Source organism: Globicephala melas, chromosome 14 (assembly GCF_963455315.2).
Source record: "Globicephala melas chromosome 14, mGloMel1.2, whole genome shotgun sequence".
Taxonomy (NCBI): Eukaryota; Metazoa; Chordata; class Mammalia; order Artiodactyla; family Delphinidae; genus Globicephala; species Globicephala melas.
Window position 1 is genome coordinate 78,870,763 of NC_083327.1, and position 21,660 is coordinate 78,892,422.

A 21,660-nucleotide genomic window follows, 5' to 3' on the forward strand; every position below is an offset into this window, starting at 1 on the left:
TCCTTGAAGGAAACATTGCAAAGAAAAGAACTGAGAATAATTCCTTATTATTTTATATTTTTATACTTCTAAAATAGGGAATCCCCTGGTGGTTCAGTGGTTAGGACTCAGTGCTTTCACTGCTGGGGCCCGTGTTCGATCTCTGGAACTATGATCCCGCAAGACACGTGGCACGGCCAAAAAAAATAGTTTGCTTAAAATAGAAGGATAACATACAGTAAAGGGCACACATCTTCGATACTCAATTCAATGAATTTTTACAGAGTAAACACAGTTGAATAAAGATCTAAAACGTTACTGTCACCCAGAAACTTTCCTTATGCTTCCTGCCAGCCAAAAACCCTTCCAAAGGTAATGATTACTCTGGTTGCCGTCACTGCTGATTCTTCCTAGTTTCTGAATTTTATAAATGAAGTCGTGCAGTATGTATTCTTTTGTATCTGCATTTGGGTTTGTGTTTTTTTTTTTAAACTTAACATGGTATTTGTGAGTTTCATCCATGCTGAGCATTTACCAATAGTTTGCTCATTTTTATAGTGTTTTATAGTATTTTTATATAGTATTCCATTGCATGCCTATCCCACATTATATTTATGTATTCTACTCTTGATGTGCATTTGTGTTATTTTTAGTTTGGGGTATTATGAACAGTGTTACAAAGAACATTCTTCTTGCACGTGTCTTTTGACGCATTTCTGTTGGGTGCATAACTAGGAGTGGAAGTGTTGGAGAACAGGGTATGTGTTTAACAGATTCTGCCAGACGATTTTCCAAAGTGGTTTTTTCAGTTAACTTTTGCTGCATCACAAACCACCTGGAGATGTAGTGACTTAAAACAGCAACTCACTATTCTTTGGGTCAGCCGAGTGGACTGAACTCATCCGGGATGGTTTGTTTGTGCTCCGTGTGTTTGGGCTGGGTTCAGTCCGGAATTAGCAGTCAGCTGGGGGCCTCATCCACTTCTCCGGCAGTTGGCTGGTTGTCTGTAGGAGAGATGGAGCTAACTGGACAACGAATCACTCTGGCAAGCCAGCCTGGGCTCATTTACTTGGTGGTGGTAGCAGGGTTGCCAAGAGCAGAAAATGAGAGCAAACTCCAACATACCAGCTCTTCTCAAGGCCTCTTCTGGTATCACATTTGCTAATGTCCCATCATCCAAAGCATGTCACACGGCCAAGCCCCGTTTCAAGGAATCTCCACAGACCTTTTGGAGGGAGAAACTGCAAAGTCAGTTGCAAATCATATGTGTCAGTTGCAAATGCACACACAGATGGGAAGAACTCGTGGCCATTTTAAAATCTGCCACAGTATTTGTTCCAATTTACGCTCCTACCAGCAGTGATGAGAGGTCAGTTGCTCATGTCCTCACCAACACTTGGTATTACCGGTCCTTTTCATTTTAGCCATTCTGTTGGGTGAGTGGTAGCATTTTGTTGTGTTGTTAATTTTAATTTTCCTGGCGACTAATGCTATCAAACACCCTTCATGTGTTGATTATCAATTTGAATATACTTTTTTGGAAGAGCCTATTATTCAAGCCTTTGTCCAATTTTAATTGAATTATCTGCCTTCTCAATTATTTATAGGATACACACACATATATACATATATATTCATTATTTATGTATTCTCACAGCTTGTTGCTTGCCTTTTCATTATTTTAATGGTACTTCTGATAAATAGAAGTTCTTAATTTTAATAAAGTCCAGTTCTCATCTTCTACTTTACATTTAGTGTTTTTTGTGTCCTATTTAGGAACTCTTTGCCTACCCCAGGTGATGAAGATATTATTAACTTCTAGAAGCTGTATTATTTTACCTTTCACAGTTAGATCTATGATCCATCTGGAATTGATTTTGGGGTGTAGGTAGAGGATTAAGGTTAATTTTTTCCCATATTGATCCACCACCATTTATTGAAAAGAGTACATTTTTTTCCTGAACTCTCTAGTATATTCCAGTGATTTATTTTATATCCTTTCACCAATACCACATTTATTGAATTTAGCTTTCTAATAAATCTTGATATCTGGTAATGGAAGTCTTCCAAGTTTTTTTTCTTCATCAAGATTGTTTTCACTTGTCTTGGCCCTTTGCATTTCCATATAAATTTTACAATCAATTTGTCAATTTCCAACTTGTCAGTGACCTACAGGCATTTTGGGGGAGGGGTTGCATTGAATCTATTGATTGTTTTGGATAGAATTAACCCTTAAAATTTTGGGTCTTCTAGTCTTTGAACTTGGTATATTCTTTCATTTATTTAGGTCTATTTAAAATACTCTCAGGAATGTTTTGTAGTATTCAGTGAAGAGACCCTGTGCGTTTGATTTATTCCTATCCATTTGATGATTTTTGCTGTTATTGTAAATGGTATTGTGTTTTAAATTCCCTTTTTTTTTTTTCCGTCATAAAGAAATAGAGTGTTTGTTTCAGAACTGTCTTGTTGCCTCTTGAGGGTAATATTTTTTTTATTTATTTACTATTGGGATTTTTCCCCTTTAACTCCAGTTTTCAGCAGTCTTAATATGATGTGCCTAAGTGTGGCTTGCTTTTGTATTTTCTTGCTTAGAGGTCATAGAACTTCTTGAATCTGTGGCTTGATGTCTTTTGTCAGTTTGGGGAAATAGTTTCTGCCCCATTCTTTCTCCTCTCCTGGAATTTTAATTACACATATGTTAGAATTTTCCACCATGTCCCATGTGTCTCTTTCACTTTTTTCTCTAGTTTTCTTTTTTCCTTCTCTGTGCTTCAATTTGGCTTTGTGAACTGACCTATCTTCCAGTTTGCTAATTCTCTCTTCTGCTTTTAATCTATAATTAAATCTAGCTTTTGAATTCTCAATTCAGTTATATTTTTCAGTTCTTGAACTGCCATTTAATACTTTTTTAATAGACTCCAGTTCTTGGCGAAATTCTCCGCATTTTTATCTGTTTCCATGACCATGTCAATCATAGTTATTTTAAAGTGTGAGTCTGAGAACCTCAACGTCTGGATCACTCTTTCTATTGTTTTGGCTTTCTTTTTCTCTTGAATTTTGGTCATGGGTCATATTTTCTGGCATGCCTGGTAGTTTGGATTTAATGATGCACATTGTCTATAAACAATTATAGAGACTCTAAATGACGATTACCTTCCCACAGAGAAGATTTACTTTATATTGACAACTTGGTCCAATCAGGAGTTCACCTGACTGGAGGTGAGTTTCAGGTTTTGTAAGGGCTGTTTTATCTCTGAGTTATCATACCCTTCCTCGCAGGGTGGGACCTTTCAGAGGTCTCAATTGAAAGTTTAGATTCTGTGCCAGGACCCTTCATTTTTGGAGGGTCCTGAACTCCAAGTTTTGTCTTCCTAGTACCAGGAGACCCCTAAGACCATGGTGACCCTTTTAGCCTGAGAAGCTCTCTGTTGGATGGTTGCTTGGTTTCTTCCTCTTGGACTGTGCCTACTTAGTTTAGGAATATGTCAATGTCTTGAGGGAAAATCGCACAGGGAAAATGGGCTGGCTCCTCAAATCCTTTCAGTTTGATAGCCCTGACTTCCACTTTGTGTCTCTGCAGCCCAGTGAGACTCCTGCAACACTAGATCATCCATCCATCTATCTATCTATCCTCTACACCTCAGCAAATTCCCTGGGGAAAATAGCAGTGGCAGCTATCTGGCTCACCACAGTGCATTTTTTTTCCTCTCCAGGATCTTGACCCCTTCAGTCCGGGCTGCTTTGGTTACTCTCTGTTGTTTTAATAGCTGTTTTATTTGGAGGGAGTGGTTTTTTTTTTTTAATTTTATTTATTTATTTATTTTTGGCTGTGTTGGGCCTTCGTTTCTGTGCGAGGGCTTTCTCTAGTCGCGGCGAGCGGGGGCCACTCTTCATCGCGGTGTGGGGCCCTCTCACTGTCGCGGCCTCTCTTGTTGCGGAGCACAGGCTCCAGACGCGCAGGCTCAGTAGTTGTGGCTCACGGGCCCAGCCGCTCCGCGGCATGTGGGATCTTCCCAGACCAGGGCTCAAACCCGTGTCCCCTGCACTGGCAGGCAGACTCTCAACCACTGCGCCACCAGGGAAGCACGGGAGTGTTTTTATAGCTGTTTTTGTGGGAGAGTTAGTCTGATACAAGCTACTTATTTATAGGTGTGATAGAAGTTTCCCATTCCTTAATGTTTAAAGAAGAATATTGTGTTGTCAGAAATATGTATTGTGCAAAGGGAAAGTTCTTTTGCCCTTGTGCAAGCGTCACTCAATTCTTTTGTTCCTGTGCAAGGATTCTTGAGATGCTTGTGTCTCTTCTGAGCCTCACTGCTTTATTTGTCATTTGACCTTAGGCAGACCTGGAGAGTTCTGACAATTTGGTCACAGCTTTTGTAACGTTCCATTAGTCGCTGGGGACCTGAAGTTCCTCAATCTGATCTCTAGAGAACAGAATGGTTTCTGTGGCCGCTTGGGAGTGTGGCTATGGAGAAATAGATGATCCTCCAAGAGTGGGCAGGGATTCCCCTTGCAGACTCCACTGGGATAAAATACGGGTTTGTGTCATCCAAAATGCAACAAGGGCAACTGGCTTAAATAAATAATTCCCTGTTAAGATATGGCCGTTGCTGTGCCTAGGGAAATTGTTTCCATAGGAAACAACAATAAAAATAGCATTATTTTTAAACTGAGAAGAAATGACACTTTGGTATCCAGATTTTAAAATAACACAGAGTAACAGAGGAAATGTTTGAAGATTCAGCTATATTCTGATTTTACAGCGTCCTTGCTGTATTCTTTAGATCATATTACCTGGAACCACAAAGTGGATCGTACTCCAGTGTTCATGTAATGCATTGTGGGGAGGCGGGGAATAAGGGGTGTGAGTGCGTGGTAGTCCACCCTACTCTTAGGAACAATTAAAATTGCAATCATTTTAGTATCTTATTTTATGATCATAATTTAGAGATAAGGGTTTTTTTCAAATTATGTAATCTTCACTGTTCTTATAATTAAACTCCTCTTCTGAAGAGATGGAGAAGAGGTAGTTCCTTGTAACCTGCATGTGCTTGAAAAAGGTACTGAAATATCTTCAGCCTTTCCTATAGGTCAAAAATATGAAACTGACACTGAAATCAAATGTTCCAATCTTTTGTCTATTGAAAGGTTTTCTTAAGTTGTTGAGGTTTCTTTCAGCTGGCTGAGTTATTAACCAACAGTCATGAGCTTTTCTTCTCAAAAGAAATAACTTGTTTTTGATAAGAGCAAATGACTCCAATTTTTCTTCAATATTTTTGACTTGCTTTCTACAGGTATCCAGAAATTACCCTCTGCTTAAAGAACTATTCTAAAAACATGTCCTCTCCCTTCTGATCACAGAATTACAGACATCTGATTATGAGCAATGTGAAAAGCCTTGCTAATACTTTAAAAACTGATTTACTTTAACGATTACTTTCTGCTTTCTGGTGGAGGAATTAGAGACAGATTTAGAGGAAGCAGGGTCAAATATGGGAGCTAGAGAGTCCTGGGAGAATGTACAGACGAATGAACTTTCTCATCAATGCTCATGTCACCCAATCACAGGTGTGAAATTGACCACTCAATCCCTCTATCCTCCAACTTTAAAGAGACAAAGAATTTCAGAATTTTATTTAACAGACAACAATTGAAGGTGAATTCAAATAACACCTCCATCATGGGACAAAGATGTGCTCAGAAGTGACTCCAGGGTGAATTCTGGTTGCCTCAGACAATGCCTCTCCTAGAAGCTGGTCAAAACAGCACTCAGAGATACCTGTCCAAAGGGAAGTGGGCTATTGTCCTTGCCACAGCTGTTCGGCAATCAAAACCTGCTTTGGCATCTGAGCATCTGTGCACGCCCAGCTGTGTCTGCTATTGCTAAAGAATTTCAGTGCCCTGAGGGAAATACGAGATGATGGGAATAAAAAGAGGTTGGTGCTGGTGATGCTTTGCTGTTTAGAGATAGCTCTGAAAAGAGCTGGAAGGAATAACACAAAGAAACGAAGGTGGAAAAGAGTTGTTATTTTGATTTTGTGGTGAAAAGAATCTCCACTTATTAAAATTCTTCCTACCCCCTCAAAGCTAAAGTTTAAAGCTACCTCCTTTCAGACAACTTCTGGTTGCCCCAGCTAGGAGTGAACACCTGGACCCTCTCATACAGCATTTACATGCCGCAGTTAGGTGTTGATAACTCTCTGTGTGCCTGATTTGTTTTACCAGGGTGCAGGTTCCTCAGGGGGAGATATAATGTCTAAAGTTACTTTGTGTCCTCTGTAGATCCAGAAATGACCTTAAATCAAATAACGTGTGTGATCTCAAGCAAATAAGGTAACTCTTCTATGCCTCAGTTTCCTCAATAAAAAAGGAATATTAAATACTCCCCTGGGCTTCCCTGGTGGCGCAGTGGTTGAGAGTCCACCTGCCGATGCGGGCGACACGGGTTCGTGCCCCGGCCCGGGAGGATCCCACATGCCGCGGAGCGGCTGGGCCCGTGAGCCATGGCCGCTGGGCCTGCGTGTCTGGAGCCTGTGCTCCGCAACGGGAGAGGCCACAACAGTGAGAGGCCCGCGTACCGCAAAAAAACACACAAAAAAACAAAACAAACAAACAAACAAAAATACTCCCCTAACTGGGATTTGGGGATTATATAAAAATTAAATAAAAAATTAAGTAAAGTGTGTAGTATGCTGCTTGGCACATGATACTCCAATACATGTATTGTTTTACATATGTGTATATGTATATATACATACACATTATATATATATAATCATATATATATATATATATATATATATATATATGATTGCCATACATTGATGATATGCCATTCCAGGGCCACCTGGCTAAGGTGAAAGAAGAAAGAGCAGTGCCTGACATACTTTCTAAACACATACCTCTCCCTCTCTCTTTCCTTCTCTTTTTGTCTGTTTAGTTTTTATTGTGTCCTCTTCCTTCTCTTTTTGTCTGTTTAGTTTTTATTGTGTCCTCTTAGCCAAGGGAACCTGGCTAAGAGGTAGGGAAACTAGACAAGAAAGCATGTTCCCTAGTAGTCAAATAAGCTTATAAACATTTTCTTGCGACATTGGGAGCCTTTCCAATAACAAAACTTGCTGGCTGCTGTCATTCCCTGTGCTGTTCTAGAGGGGCTATGAAGTGATCTCATTGTCAAGGCCTTTGGTTTATAGAAACATCTTTGCCATTAATCAAAGACTACAGGCTAATTGACATCACACACTAGAATGGGTCCAGAAACATCTCAGGCGCCACGCAGAATACAGCAGCTTGGTACATGTTGCTAAGGTACTCTTCTCTGGGTTTCTAGGGTAATAGGCATCTTGACATGCCCAGGTTTGTATTCAGGCTATTCCTAGTATGATGATGACAGTCTGTGGCTATACCTGAAGATTGGTAATTTTTGTCACTCTTCATGACTTTGCTGCATTCCTTCCACACTGCCCATCCTTTCCACAAACCCCTACAAACTGGCCTCACCACTCCTTCAAACTGTTCTCAGAAGACAGCATGACCTCCTCATTTCCAAGTGCAATATCCTCCTGCTGCTAGACTCTGTGCAGACCTTCTCTGCAACGTTTCACACTGGGTAATGCCCTGTTCCTTCTAAAAGTTTGCCCTTCGTTGGCTTCTTTGGAATAATACTCCAGGTCTTTTTCCTCTCTGGACGATCCTCCTTTGTTGCCTTTCCTCACTCCCACCTTCTGTCCCTTAAATATCAACATTCCCCAAGGTTCTGCCCTGAGCTACATTCTTTCCTTGCTCTATATATTTATTCCCACTTGAATCCATCCACTCACATGCTTATTAAAATAATGGACCAATATAGAAAAGCCTAACGGAGAAAGTAAAAAAAAACACACAAAACATTAAAGGTGACATTTATCGTCTATCTATATTTATGCACATAGTTGCACGATTTTATCAAAATTGGATCATTCTAGGGGCTTCCTGTCGTGGCGCAGTGGTTGAGAGTCTGCCTGCCGATGCAGGGGACACGGGTTCGTGCCCCGGTTCGGGAAGATCCCACATGCCGCGGAGCGGCTAGACCTGTAAGCCATGGCCGCTGAGCCTGCGTGTCCGGAGCCTGTGCTCCGCAACGGGAGAGGCCACAACAGTGAGAGGCCCGCGCACTGCAAAAAAAAATAAATAAATAAAATAAAATTGGATCATTCTATACTTGTGTTTAAATCTATAGTACGGTTTGAATACTGTAGGTCAACACAGGATTTTTGCCATCACTTTAAGTGGACCATATTTAAGTGTATTAGTTCTTTGCTAGGGCTGACATAACAAAGTATCACAGACTGGGTGGCTTAAACAATAGAAATTTATTTTTCCACAAATCCAGAAGCTAGAAGTCTGAGATCAAGGTGTCAGCAGGGTTGGTTTCTTCTGAGGTCTCTCTCGTTGGCTTGTAGACGGCCATCTTCTCTCTGTGCCTTCACATGATCTTCCTCTGTGTACGTACGCCTATGAAAATGGATCAGGGCCCAGCATCTTTAAAGGTCATATCTCCAAATACAGCCATATTCTGAGGTACTGGGGATTAGGATTTCAACATATGAAATTGGGTGTGAGGGTTCACACTTCAGCCCACAGCACATATATTTTAAAAAATAATTCTTCATTCATACCATTTTTTTCCCAAATATTTAAACAATGCCATGAGAGTTGTCTTTCTTCCTTGGTTTTGGAATTTTCCTTTCTTGCCTTTGATTAAGGATGAATAAAGATCCAGACCAAATGTCAGATTCCACACTAGTTACAGTATTCCTTTATCTGTGACCCCTTGCTCTATTGTGTGTACAATCATTGTGGCAATTGTCTGCCTTATGGGAGTGTCTTTAGTTACCTTCTGGATGCTACATTTAATATCAGAGGGCTTCCCTGGTGGCGCAGTGGTTGAGAGTCCGCCTGCCGATGCAGGGGACACGGGTTCGTGCCCCCGTCTGGGAAGATCCCACATGCTGTGGAGCGGCTGGGCCCGTGAGCCATGGCCGCTAAGCCTGTGAGTCTGGAGCCTGTGCTCCGCAACGGGAGAGGTCACAACAGTGAGAGGCCCGCGTACCGCAAAAAAAAAAAAAAAAAAAAAAAAAAAAAAAAAAATCAGAGACTAGTTCTTACCCGTCTCTGCACTCCCATAGTCTAGCACATGCCTGGGACTCTGAGGATAGATGGGTAAGATATAGTTCATCAATATCACTCAAATTTATCTTGGGTGCCCAAAGCTTTTAAGGTTCAAACCTTAAATTTTTCATATCATTTAGACTCCTCTTGTCTCCTTTTCTCTTCCCCATCTCCTCTTCTACAGTCTTTTTTTCCGCCTGCAAGAGATTTTTCAAAGCTTTGCCTCAAGCTCACTTAACATCTGTGTTAATCTAGATAGATTTGTTTCACTATTAAGATACCAAAGCTAAAAAAAAGGAACTTTTATTACTGACTTTCCCTTTTGCCAGGAGGATGATAATCATTTACCAGAGAAGAGTTGATTGAGATCATGGTAAGTTTTCCTTGTGATGATGGATTTACAGGTAGACAGAGCCATCCATCATGGGGCCTCGACGATACTGATGTGTAACTTAGCACTTTAACCTATTTACATTTTTCTAGTAAATTAAACGTGTCTTCTCCTGTTCCAGGTATTCCATTTCTTCTTACCTGTGCTTGATAATGCCCATATTTTGCCTAAACCTCAACAATCAACCTTGCTAATAAAGTGCTATTCTGAGTATGTGGATGTCTCTCATCAACAGAGGACAAAGCCACAAAGTGAGAATTATAACTAATTCTCACTAATTATAGAATAGGAAATGTCAAAAGAGAAAGTCCCTTACATTTGGTGGTTTCCAGATAGATTTTTAACTGAGAAAAATATATTGTTTGGAAATTCTTTTATTCATTTCGAAATAAACTGGGTATGGAGATAAAAAGGTAATCCTGTTCTTCCAAAAAATATTAAGAAATACTGCAGGAATATAAAAAAGTTTAGATAATGATACAATAAAGATATAAAAACTCCCTCCTATCAGCCATGCAGCTTGGACTCCTGATCCTCGTTTTCTCCTTTCCTCCCTCCTTCTCTTGCAGAAAGAATACCCTGAATTTTGTGTTTAGCATGCCTTAGGGTTTTGGGGGGAATTTTAGTATATACTTATATATGTATATAATCATAAACAGTATATCCTGTTATAATTCATAGAAAAGATATATTTTTGTGACCTTCAGCAAATTTCTCTTTTCATTCAATATATTTTTTGAAATTTATGTTTATTATTATAGTTTTAATTATTCCATTTCACTCTATGTAATATTCTATTGAATAAATAGCTCAGAATTTATTTATCTAATCCCCTATTAATGGACATATAGGCTATTTCAAGTTTTAATTTTTTTTACTATTTAAAAAACAACAACAGGACTTCCCTGGTGGCGCAGTGGTTAGGAATCCACCTGCCAATGCAGGGGACACGGGTTTGATCCCTGGTCCAGGAAGATCCCTCATGTCACGGAGCAACTAAGCCCATGCGCCACAACTACTGAGTCTGCGCTCCAGAGCCCGCGAACCACAACTACTGAAGCCCGAGTGCCTAGAGCCTGTGCCCTGCAACAAGAGAAGCCACCGCAATGAGAAGCCCGTGCACCGCAACGAAGAATAGCCCCTGTTCGCTGCAACTGGAGAAAGCCTGCATGCAGCAACGAAGACCCAATGCAGCCAAAAATAAATAAATAAAAATATTTTAAAAGGTAAGCTTTATAAGAAAATAAAAATAAACAACAACAACAATGCTTCAGTGAATGCTCTTGTACCTGTCTTCCTCCTAATAGTACTAAAGGCCTAGATGGAGGCAGTATATGAGAATTCCATTGTTTCACTTCCTCACCAACAGTGGTATTGTTTCAATCGTGGTTTTTCATCATGATCATTTACATAAAGACTGTGACAAGTATGCATATTTTAATCCCTAGAGAAACTACTAAAAATTAAGGCAAAGAGGAATAGGTTAAAAGCCCATCGATGAGTTAAAATGGAATATTGAATTTTTTTTGATAAAACCAAGAGTAGTAACAAAGAATCAAAATATCAGATCAGACAAATAGAAAACAAATAAAAATGGTAGACCTAAATCCAACCATATCAGTAATTACATTAAATATAAATGTACTAAACACTCCCATTAAAAACAGAGACTGTCAGACAAGGTAAAAAAGCAAGACCTACGTACATGCTGTTTAAAATAATTACCTTTATGCAAAGTTTCAGAGGAGTTGAAAGTCAAATAATGGAAAAATATGTACCGTGCAAACAGTACACATAAGAGAACTGAGCTGGCAAATTAATACTATAAAAAATTACTTCAAGACAAGGAATATAACCAGAGAAAAGAAGAACACTTACAACAACAAAATGGCCAATTCATTGGGAATATATAACAGTTAAACAATTATAAATGTATATGCTCCTAATTACAAGGCTTCAAAAACATGAAGCAAAAACTGACAGAACTAAAGGGAAAGTAGACAAAACATTGCTGGAGATTTTAACACCTACCTCTCAGTAACTGTTAGGACAACCAGAGAAAACAGTAAGGGTATAAAAGACCTGGCAAAATTATCAACCATCTTGAACCAGTTGACATTTAAAGAACACCACACATAAGAATGGCAGAAACACATTCTTTCCAAGTGCACCTGGAATCGTAACAGGCTGACCATATGCTTGAAAATAAAACGAGTTTCAATAAATTTAAAAGGATTGAAATCTTAGAGCCCATTCTCTGATCTCAAAATTATTAAATTAGAAGTCATTAACTCTAAGATACTTAGAAATTTAACAACTCAGTTCTAAATAAACCATGGATAAAAGAAGAAATCACAAGGACAATTAGAAGATACTTTGAATTATGATAATAAAGATACATCATATCAAATTTTGTGGGATGTAGCTAAGGAGATTCTTGGAGGGAAATTTATAGTTTTAAATATTTATATTAGAAAAGAAAAAAGGTTTACAATCAATCTAAGGTTCTACCTTAAGAATCTAGAAGAATATGAGCAAATTAAACCCAAAGTAAATAGACGGAAGGTAATTATAAAGGTAAGAACAGACATAAATGAAATAGAAAATAAACAATAGCTTAAATTAACAAGGCAAAAATTTGGTTTTCTGAAAAAAAATAATAAAATTGATAAACCCTTAGCAAGGCTGATTAAGAAAATTGCCAGTATCTACAATAAATGATCTTATGGACATTAAATAAATAATGACAGAATATTATGAACAAATTTATGCCAATATATCCAACAACTTAAATGAAATAGAAAAATTTCTTTAACAGTATAACTTACCCAAACTGACACAAGATGAACTAAAAAATAAGAGTAGTTCTATATCCTTTGAAGACATTGAGTTTGATATCATAATCTTTTCCTCAAATAGAACTCCAGAACCAAATAATTAGCTGGTGAATTCTATCAAACATTTAATAAGTAAACAATACCAACCCTACCAAACCTTCTCAAAAAAATAGATGGAGAAACAATTCCCATTTTGTTTTTATGAGGTCAGGAGAATCCTGAAATCAAACTTGACAAAGACATGACCTCCCCTGACCCCCGCAAAAAAAAAAAAAAAAAAAAAAACCAGTAGCCAATAACTCTCATTAACATAGATGTAAGTTTTTTCACAAAATATTAGTAATCCAAATCCAATAATATATGAAAAGGACAATGCATTTTGACCAAATGAGGATTACGTTAGAAATGTAAATTTTAGCATTCAATTATCAATCAATGTAATACGTCATATTAACAGAATAAAGGAGAAAATGAATCATCTCAATAGGGGCAGAAAGCATATCTTACAAAATTCAGCATCCATATATATAAGAACTCTCAGCAAACCAGCAGTAGAGGGAAACCTCCTCAACCTGATAAAGGCATCTATAAAAATCCCAAAGGTAACATCACATTTAATGATGACATAGTTGTTGCTTTACCCCCAACATTGGGAACATGCAAGGATGTACACTTTTTTTTTTTTCTAAAACAAAACAGAAGAACTGTAAATAATTAATTAACTCTAGTTTGCTGGTTTGCTTTTCATGGTGGCACGGGTTAGCAATTCCAAAACTTTTTTGTACTCTAGACTTCAAGAAATGAACAAATACATTGAGAATAATGGAAGGAATGAGCTACAGATATGGAAAGTGAGAAGCATGCATTACAGCTTGTAGTTTTTGATTGGAAGTGCATGTTATCAGTTTGAAAACATGGTTTTTAGCATTGAGAAAAATAAATATCTGTGCCTATGTTTTAATAGATATATAAATAGACAGAGATATATAAACACATATGTGTTTTCCACTAAAAGGAACTAGGACCCCCTGGAGAAATGACAGATTGCAGGGCTGGGACAGGAAAAGTACAGGGGGACCCTGGAACATCTGATTGAGGCAGTTAGGGAAGCAAGTGCTCAAGGAGTGACTGGGTCATGTCAAATTTCACAGGAGTTAGCATGAAGGGGCTCATGCTAGCCAAACCTGGAACAGTTTGAATGTCAAAATAACTACTGACAGATTATAGTTGTAGTTATTTATAACTAAACAATAGATTAGGGCTTCCCTGGTGGCGCAGTGGTTGAGAATCTGCCTGCCAATGCAGGGGACATGGGTTCGAGCCCTGGTCTGGGAAGATCCCACATGCCGTGGAGCAACTGGGCCTGTGAGCCACAGCTACTGAGCCTGTGCATCTGGAGCCTGTGCTCCACAACAAGAGAGGCCGCAATAGTGAGAGGTCCATGCACCGCGATGAAGAATGGCCCTCGCTCGCCGCAACTAGAGAAAGCCCTCGCACAGAAACGAAGACCCAACACAGCCAAAAATAAATAAATTAATTAAAAACAAAAAACAATAGATTATATCTCATTGAATAATAAAAGTATCTATGAGGCCATACTGATATAAATAAACCAGTGAATCAATAAATAAATGGGGAAGGAAAGAAAGGTCTTTCTTATGCCAACAAAAGTGGGTAGGGGGGAGAGAGAAAGATAAAGGAAAGAAAGAAGGAAGGAAGGGAGGAAAGGGAAGGAAATAGAATCAAGAAATCAATAGATACTAAAATTAGTAGGGGAGAGTTTGATGAAGAACAAGACATTTGCAGTCTTTGTATTTATTAACTACAAAGGAAAATAACAACTTTATATTGGAAAAACCTAGTGGAACCTCCTTACCCTAGGAATCAAAATGAATATCATGAATATTGGGACAAACCAGCACCATGGACCTTTGGACCTGATGCTGAGAAAGACACATCACTTCCCACCAAAAATGCATAACCTGATTTTTCTTCAACATATCTAAATGAGCTAAATAGAAAGGTGGAAAACAATCTTAGCTTATTAACAAAAACCAAATTGTACCTATGTTGTTCCAGAAAAGATGTAAGATAGCTAAAGTAAAAGTTGACATTTTGAAATAATTTTAAACCCAGAAATAAGTCTGTACTAGAACAAATTAAACTGTCTCTTAAGGTGAAATATTACTACAGGAACAACAGAAAGTTATAAAAATGAAAATTTCTGTAAAATATATTTGTATCTTTATCTTATTAGATCATCTATAATTAAGAATATCCCGGATATTTTTACACCCCAAATAGGGATAATCTTCAGGTTTCACTAATGTACAGTTATGCAGATGTTTGTAGGAGAAAAAGGACACACCAGTTTTCTGAATTAGCAGTCAGGCTATTGACCCCCCGAAGAAGTCCTTCTAAGTAGACACGCTTATAAAGGTCTCAATCTCCTTTTGAAAGAGAATGATATAAATGGTGAAAACTGATGAGAAAAGGGAAAATAATAAGAATACCAGTAATACCTGCTTATGAGTTTACTACTGACAAGCACTTTCACATATTTTTTTGATCTCACAACCAACACTTGAGGTGGGTAGGTTTCAGTTATTCATTCCAGTGAGGTTTTTATTTGCCACAAATGCCAAGGATGTCAAGGAAAGTTTGTTCTTGGATTTGGTTTCCATGTATTCAGAAAATAAATAAAAGTCAAACAAGTTTTTTACTGACTAGCTTTAGTTCCGAAATAGCATTACACATTTCTCGAAATCCATTCTTTACAGAGGAGACAAGAAATTTCTGAAATCCACTTTGGATTCTTTTGGAATTCTTTCTGACTAAGCTGCATTTTTAGTTAAGAGAAGTGTTTCTTTGTTTTGCTCATGTCCTTTGAGGAGCAAATGGGTATTGACTGTCCAGATGTAGGTGTTTTGAAAACCAGGCTGGGCTCTCGCCATTGGAACCAGACTTGCAGAACTCAGAACTTTAGTCTCTGTGTCTTCCTGCAAGGGTTAAATCTGAGGAGTGGTAGAATCGTTTCTCATCGTCCATAGGATGCTTCTCCTTTTCCCGTTATTTTACCAGTTAGTGTTCTGATGCATATTTTACAAGTAATCAACAAAACAGTTTTGGAGCCTTTCTACTTCTTCATAATTTTTGCTTCTTTAAACCTGAGTGCATATCTATTTTGCTTCTCAATTAATAAGTGTCTGTACTTTGGGGTGTCAGTTTAGCCTTGGGCTGGAGACACATTCCAGCTTTATCCAGCACCTGCAGCTGGAAGCAGTATGGACATGCTTCTTCGAAATCCTGTGAGGAACTGCAGGCCCAGAGGCAGCAGCAGGTGTGACCCACGCAGGTATCTTGTAGTTTCAGCAACGTTGACTTCATGCCTGTGGCTGAAACCTGATGAGAGCCCCACTGTGGATTACACTGTGAAGAAATGCCAGTCGAACCCAAATGGACTGACATTGTACAAAATAAGTGGCCTAAACTCTTCTAAAATGTCAAGATCAAGAAACTAAAAGAAAGGAGGTAGAACTGTTCCCTATTGAAAGAGTAAGTGCTAGGTATGAAACCTGGGCTGGATCATGAACTAGGAAAGATTAATTATAAAGTATATTATTCAGACAATTGATGAAATTGGATTATGGACTGCATATATGTGTATATACAGTTTGCCTATAAGTATATGAGCCTGGAGAAGGATATATACTAAATTGTTTACATTGGTTACTTGGGAAATAGTAGGGGTTAGGGATGACACTTTAAAAAACCATACAGGATGAACAGGACGCATGACACGATTCCATTTTTATTAAATGATACGTGTGTGGGGACTTCCCTGGTAGTGCAGTGGTTAAGAATCCGCCTGTCAATGCAGGGGACGCGGGTTTGAGCCCTGGTCCGGGAAGATCCCACGTGCCGCAGAGCAACTAAGCCCGTGTGCCACAACTACTGAGACTGCGCTCTAGAGCCCGTGAGCCACGACTACTGAGCCCGCGTGCCACAACTACTGAAGCCTGCGGGCCTAGAGCCTGTGCTCTGCAACAAGAGGAGCCACCGCAATGAGAAGCCCGTGCACCGCAACGAAGAGTAGCCCCCGCTCGCCCGCACACAGCAATGAAGACCCAACGCAGCCAAAAAATAAATAAATAAAATAAATCTATTTAAAAAAAAAAGAATCTGCCTGCCAAGGCAGGGGACATGGGTTCGAGCCCTGGTCCAGGAAGATCCCATATGCCGCGGAGCAACTAAGCTCGTGTACCACAACTACTGAGCCTGTGCTCTAGAGCCCGCAAGCCGTAACTACTGAGCCTGCGCGCCTAGAGCCCGTGCTCCGCAACAAGAGAAGCCACCGCAATGAGAAGCCCACGTGCTGCAACGAAGAGTAGTCCCCGCTCACCGCAACCAGAGAAAGCCTGTGCACAGCAACGAAGACCCAATGCAGCCAAAAATAAATAAATAAAATAAATTTATATATAAAAAACATGATATGTGTGTGGATAAAATGAATTACATAACAGATGGTCAACAAAATGTTAATGACTGTCATCTTAAGGTAATGGGAATTTGAAAACTTTTACATTTTTCGTATTTATGTGTAAGAAAATTTTTTGTAATACAATGGTTTCAATACACATGAATTATTTTTATTAAAATCCTAAAAAGTAACTTTTTGGTGTTAAAAGAGCCAAGAAAAAGTCACTGGGGAAATTATAAGTACATTTTGGATTAAATTTTTCCTGCCTCATCCAATTTTTTCCTTGCAGTGCTGAGTTTATTACTTTAAACATCTTACGTGTTTTGACACAAGATGTTCCCAGATGTGCTGAGCACATGTAAAACTTGGAGCAAACTCTCTGGGTTGGAAGGAATTAGGGTGCCTGATTTTCCGAGGAATTTTGTCTGCTATGGGAGCTTCGGCAATTATTTCCTGAGCTAATTCCTGAATTACCAGCCCTGAACTCTCAAAAGAAATCCCCTTCTGGCATTTTCAAAGTTCTCCTTCTAGCACTGGGTCCCTTTGACTTACGTACTTTGACCACACAGGTGCACACTCATCTTGGCCTCGAAAGGTATACAAATCATCTGTCTTGGGATCTGAATGTCTTCCCCCTTCACCGTGGATAAGACCGTACTTTCTCCTGGCTGCCTGGAGGTATTCTGAGAATGACCGAGGTGGGTTTGTGGAATGCTCAGATGAAAGGAACAAAGCTCTAATTTTGTTAATAATGTAACCCCTGTTGTCGGTAAACCCACTGAGGCAGATGAGAACAAGGAACGATGCGCTGGAATCAAAGATACCACCAACACTCAAGGGAGGGCCAGCTTGGTGCTCTTAGGGTTCACGGCTGTGGTAGCTTTAGGAGCATGGCCCAATGTAAAGAAGATGAAGAGTTAGTGCTCCCATAAGGGGCTCCCAGCTAATAACAGATGGGTTGGTGGACAAAGTTCAGCAAACTCGCCCTTCAGGTGGGGAAACTGTGAGGCAGGGTCTGTACCACCTCCCACAGTTGCCTGGAGGGTCTGAGCTCCAGCCACCCACAGTGGCAGCTTCTCCACGCAAGCTTTACAGGCTCACCCCTCCCTAGCTCACTTCCTGTCTCAGCAGCATTTTAAGGAATCCTCTCCCAAGTAAAGTATTTGCTCTTGAATCCTTGTCAATTCCACTCTAACTGGAAACATCATGTGTTTTCCCACCCTTCCCATCTCCTTGAGATCCTAACCCCTCTTGTCCTGCCTATCATATTGTCAGAGTCCTGGATCTCACTTTGCTACAGTCTAGGCCTCATAGATCTCCCTTTCCACTGAAATCAAGATACTCTTCCCTACTCAGTTGGCAGTGAGTCAGACACAGTATACTCCTCCACTGTGTAGTGGAATCAGACATGCACACCTGGCCATCAATCCTGACTCCGTTACTTACCAGCTATGAAACCTTGGGCAAATCACCTAACCTCTCTGATCTTCAGTTTTCTCCTCTGTGAAAGAAAGGTAACATTCCTTACCTTGTCAGGTTGTCCTTTTGATTTAATAAGCTAAATGTGTAAAGAATCAGGATATTGTCTAATACAAGAAGCTATTCCAGAAATGATAGTGATTTTTATTACATAATTTTCTTCCATTACTTACTTTCTTATGTGTCTCCATCTTGCTTTCCCAACTAGGCTGTAGCTTCTCTGCCATATTCAACTTCTTTAGCACAATGCCTTGCACATGACGGGCACTAAATAATCATTAGTTATCAGGTTTCTAAAGCTTTAAATCAGAGGATGCACTCTTTCAATTCGAGGTTCATTTATGAATTATTTGTTATTGTGAGGCATTCTCAAGAAATTTTTTGCAGGTAACTCCTTTTCTGGGCCTCAAATTTTCCCATATAAAAAAGAAATGTTTTGGTCTATAATTTTAGATGCACCGAGGTCCTTCTAGCATTAAAGTTTGGAAGCTATATATTCCTGAGGGCAAGTACTGTATGTTACTCTCCTCCTGATCCTTCCTCACTTACTATAATGGTGGTCACAGATTAAGTGACTTCCCAGTGCACGGAGAATAGAGTCCAGATGCCTCACCCAGCCTTTCCTCTAGCTTTCATCCTGTCCCTCACTCCATTCCAGCCAGACTGTGTTTACTTTGCACCCCTAGAACTTTCCAAGCTTGATCTGCCTTGAGGTCTTTGTACTTGCTGTTTCTTACCATTTGGTTCTCTGCTCAAGCGTCTCCTCCACGGAGGTCTCTCACCCCACCCCAGTCTCTCTATCCAACAACCCTGCTCTGTTTTTTTGTTCATGTCACGTCTCTCTGAAATTGTCTTATCATTTAGTCATTTATTTCCCTTTTTTGGTGTGCATTTTATTTGCATTTATTGTTTTTTCTCTCCACCTCTCCCTCTAGCCCCCAAATATAAACTTCTATCTTGGATCCTTTTATATCCCTGCTGCAACAAAAAATACTTCGCACAAACTACACCCCTAAATAATTGAGAAATGACTGAATAAACTCTACCACACCTTACAGAGTAGTTTTTAGGTGGTGAGTTAAAATCCATGGCTGTCATGCCAGGTTCTAGTGAATTTAAGTATATGTCCTAAGCTAATTGCCATAGGTCTGAGTAAACATGGAGTAGGAAGAAACAAGGAATTCTTAGGAAGACAACTGCAAACAATCATATCAGCTTATCTAGAAACTTGCTGGCAGTGGGAAATTTAGAGATAATTTTTAAAGATGTAATTCATTTCTTTTTATTATGGAAAATTTCAAGCATAAGCATGGACCCTCTTGTGCACGGTGGTGGACAAACCCTAGGGTAGCCGCTTATCCTAGTATTCAAACCCTTGTAATATCCCTTCCCCTGTGACTTGCTTTCTAACGGACAGAGTACGGCACATTTGATGTCACCCCTGTGTGATTACCTTGTGTTATATGAGATTCCATCTTGCTAGCAGGTTTGCTCTGGAGACTCTCCTTGCTGACTTGATGAAGTAAGTGGCCGTGCTGGCCCATGAATGCCAGGTGCCACCTAGGAATTGAGGACAGTCTCCAGTGGACAGCCAGCAAAAGCCAAGGTCTTCAGTCCTACAGCTGCAAGGAAATGAATTCTGCCAGTGACCCAAGTGAACATGGAAGCTGTTTCTTTTCCAATTGAGCCTCCAGATGAGAATGCAGCCTAGCCAACACCTTGATGGCAGGTGTGAGACCCTAAGCAGATGACCCAAGTGCCTGGACACCTGACCCACAGAAACTGAGATAATAAATCTGTGTTGTTTTAAGCTTCTAGGTTTGTGATAATTTGCTGCCACAGATAACTAATAAAGATATATCTATCACCCAACATGAACAGTTTTCAAGTTTGCCAATATCTATATCCTCGTGTTTTTTGGGGGTGGATGGGCTGGACTATTTTAAAGCACATGCAGATATTTTTGTATGTTTCTCTAACAGAGAAGGACTATTAAAAAGCATAACCACGATGCCAGAAAAATTAAGGGCTTAATTGAGAACAAGAATAGGAGTCTTTTTTTCAAGCAACCAAGTCAATGTATTTAGTATATTAACTGGACACCTGGAGAAAAGGTGCTTGAAATAAATCAAATAACATCCTGTTGATCCCATGAGCTAAAGGATAGGAGAGCATGGGAGAGTTTTCATTTGAATTGTCTGAGGTTTGCCAGTTGTTTTTTTAAAAATCAGTACAGCCGCAGAGTACTGAATTGTCCCTACAATGTGCTCATTGGTCATACAATATCTAAAACCATTCGGACCCATTTCTAACTAAGGTCCTACCCATTCCCCTAACCTGCTTTATGATGGATCCTGGTAAATACCATTTTTATTCATAACTCCTTATAATTTCATGTCCTACTCGAATTGCCATTCCCACCACTTTTTCCTTACTACAGGAAGCTCTTCCCAACTGCCCCTAGTTCTTTTCCTCTCTTGGATAAACCAATCTCATCTCCCTTTGACACCGCTCACCTAGGCAGCGCTTAATGAGTGAAATTCTCAGGGCTCTGGGTTCAATCCCATCTCGACCACCCGGGCGGTTGTGATCTCTGGCAAGTAGTCGGCTGGATACAATAGTGCCTCGCAGGGTTGTCGTGAAGATTAGATAAAGAACGTGCGTAACGTGTGAAGCGCCCAGCACCGAAAAGGCGCAGTAGAACCCCAGCCCTTCCCTTTGTTGGTTTCCATCTCCAACCAAACAGCACCAGAACGCTCAGTACCACGCCTCTCCCGCCCTCGTCGCGGAGGATGCAGGGATTTGTAGTTTTTTGGTCCCCTAGTTGCGTTTCCTCTCGGAGCCGGACGGCGAGAGGAAGAACTACACGTCCCAATAGGCCGTGAAAGGAAATTGGGGCGCGGAAAACCGATCGTCCCCGCCCCGTCTTCGCTCTCGCGGCCCACCGGCTGTGCCCACGGCGGGAGGGTTCAGACCCCCGCTGCAAAGCCAGGGCCGAGCGCACGAGCAGATCCGTGGGGACAGTCGGGCGGGGCGGGAGAGCACAGCGGGTGGCCCCTCTGCCGCCGTGGGAGCTCGCGGGGGGAAAGGAGAGAAATAAAGCGAGCAAATTGTGAGCGCCCGTGTCGGAGAAGTGAGAAAGGGCAGGGGAAGCAGCAACGCACGCAGAGCCTGGCTGCCACGGGGCTTGGTCCTCCGGGAGGGACCCAGGGCGCTTCGCTGTCCCCTCCTCCCCGCGGGAAGCCTGGAAGCTGGCCGAGCACGGAGACTCCCGCCCGCAGCCCCCATCCCGGAGTCCGGCCCGCCTCGTGCAGCGCCTCCCCATCCTGTCGCCGGGGCAC

General features: G+C 40.4%; 1 long non-coding RNA gene across 1 annotated transcript; it reads right to left on the reverse strand.

The window, feature by feature from the left end:
- Positions 1 to 8,296: 8,296 nt before the first annotated feature.
- On the reverse strand, positions 8,297 to 21,130 carry LOC115851213 (uncharacterized). Its single transcript, XR_009558852.2, has 3 exons — positions 20,836 to 21,130; positions 19,773 to 19,941; positions 8,297 to 8,475 (listed from the first exon to the last, which is right to left on the reverse strand). It is a non-coding gene; the product is annotated as an uncharacterized lncRNA (long non-coding RNA).
- Between the last annotated feature and the right edge of the window lie 530 nt (positions 21,131 to 21,660).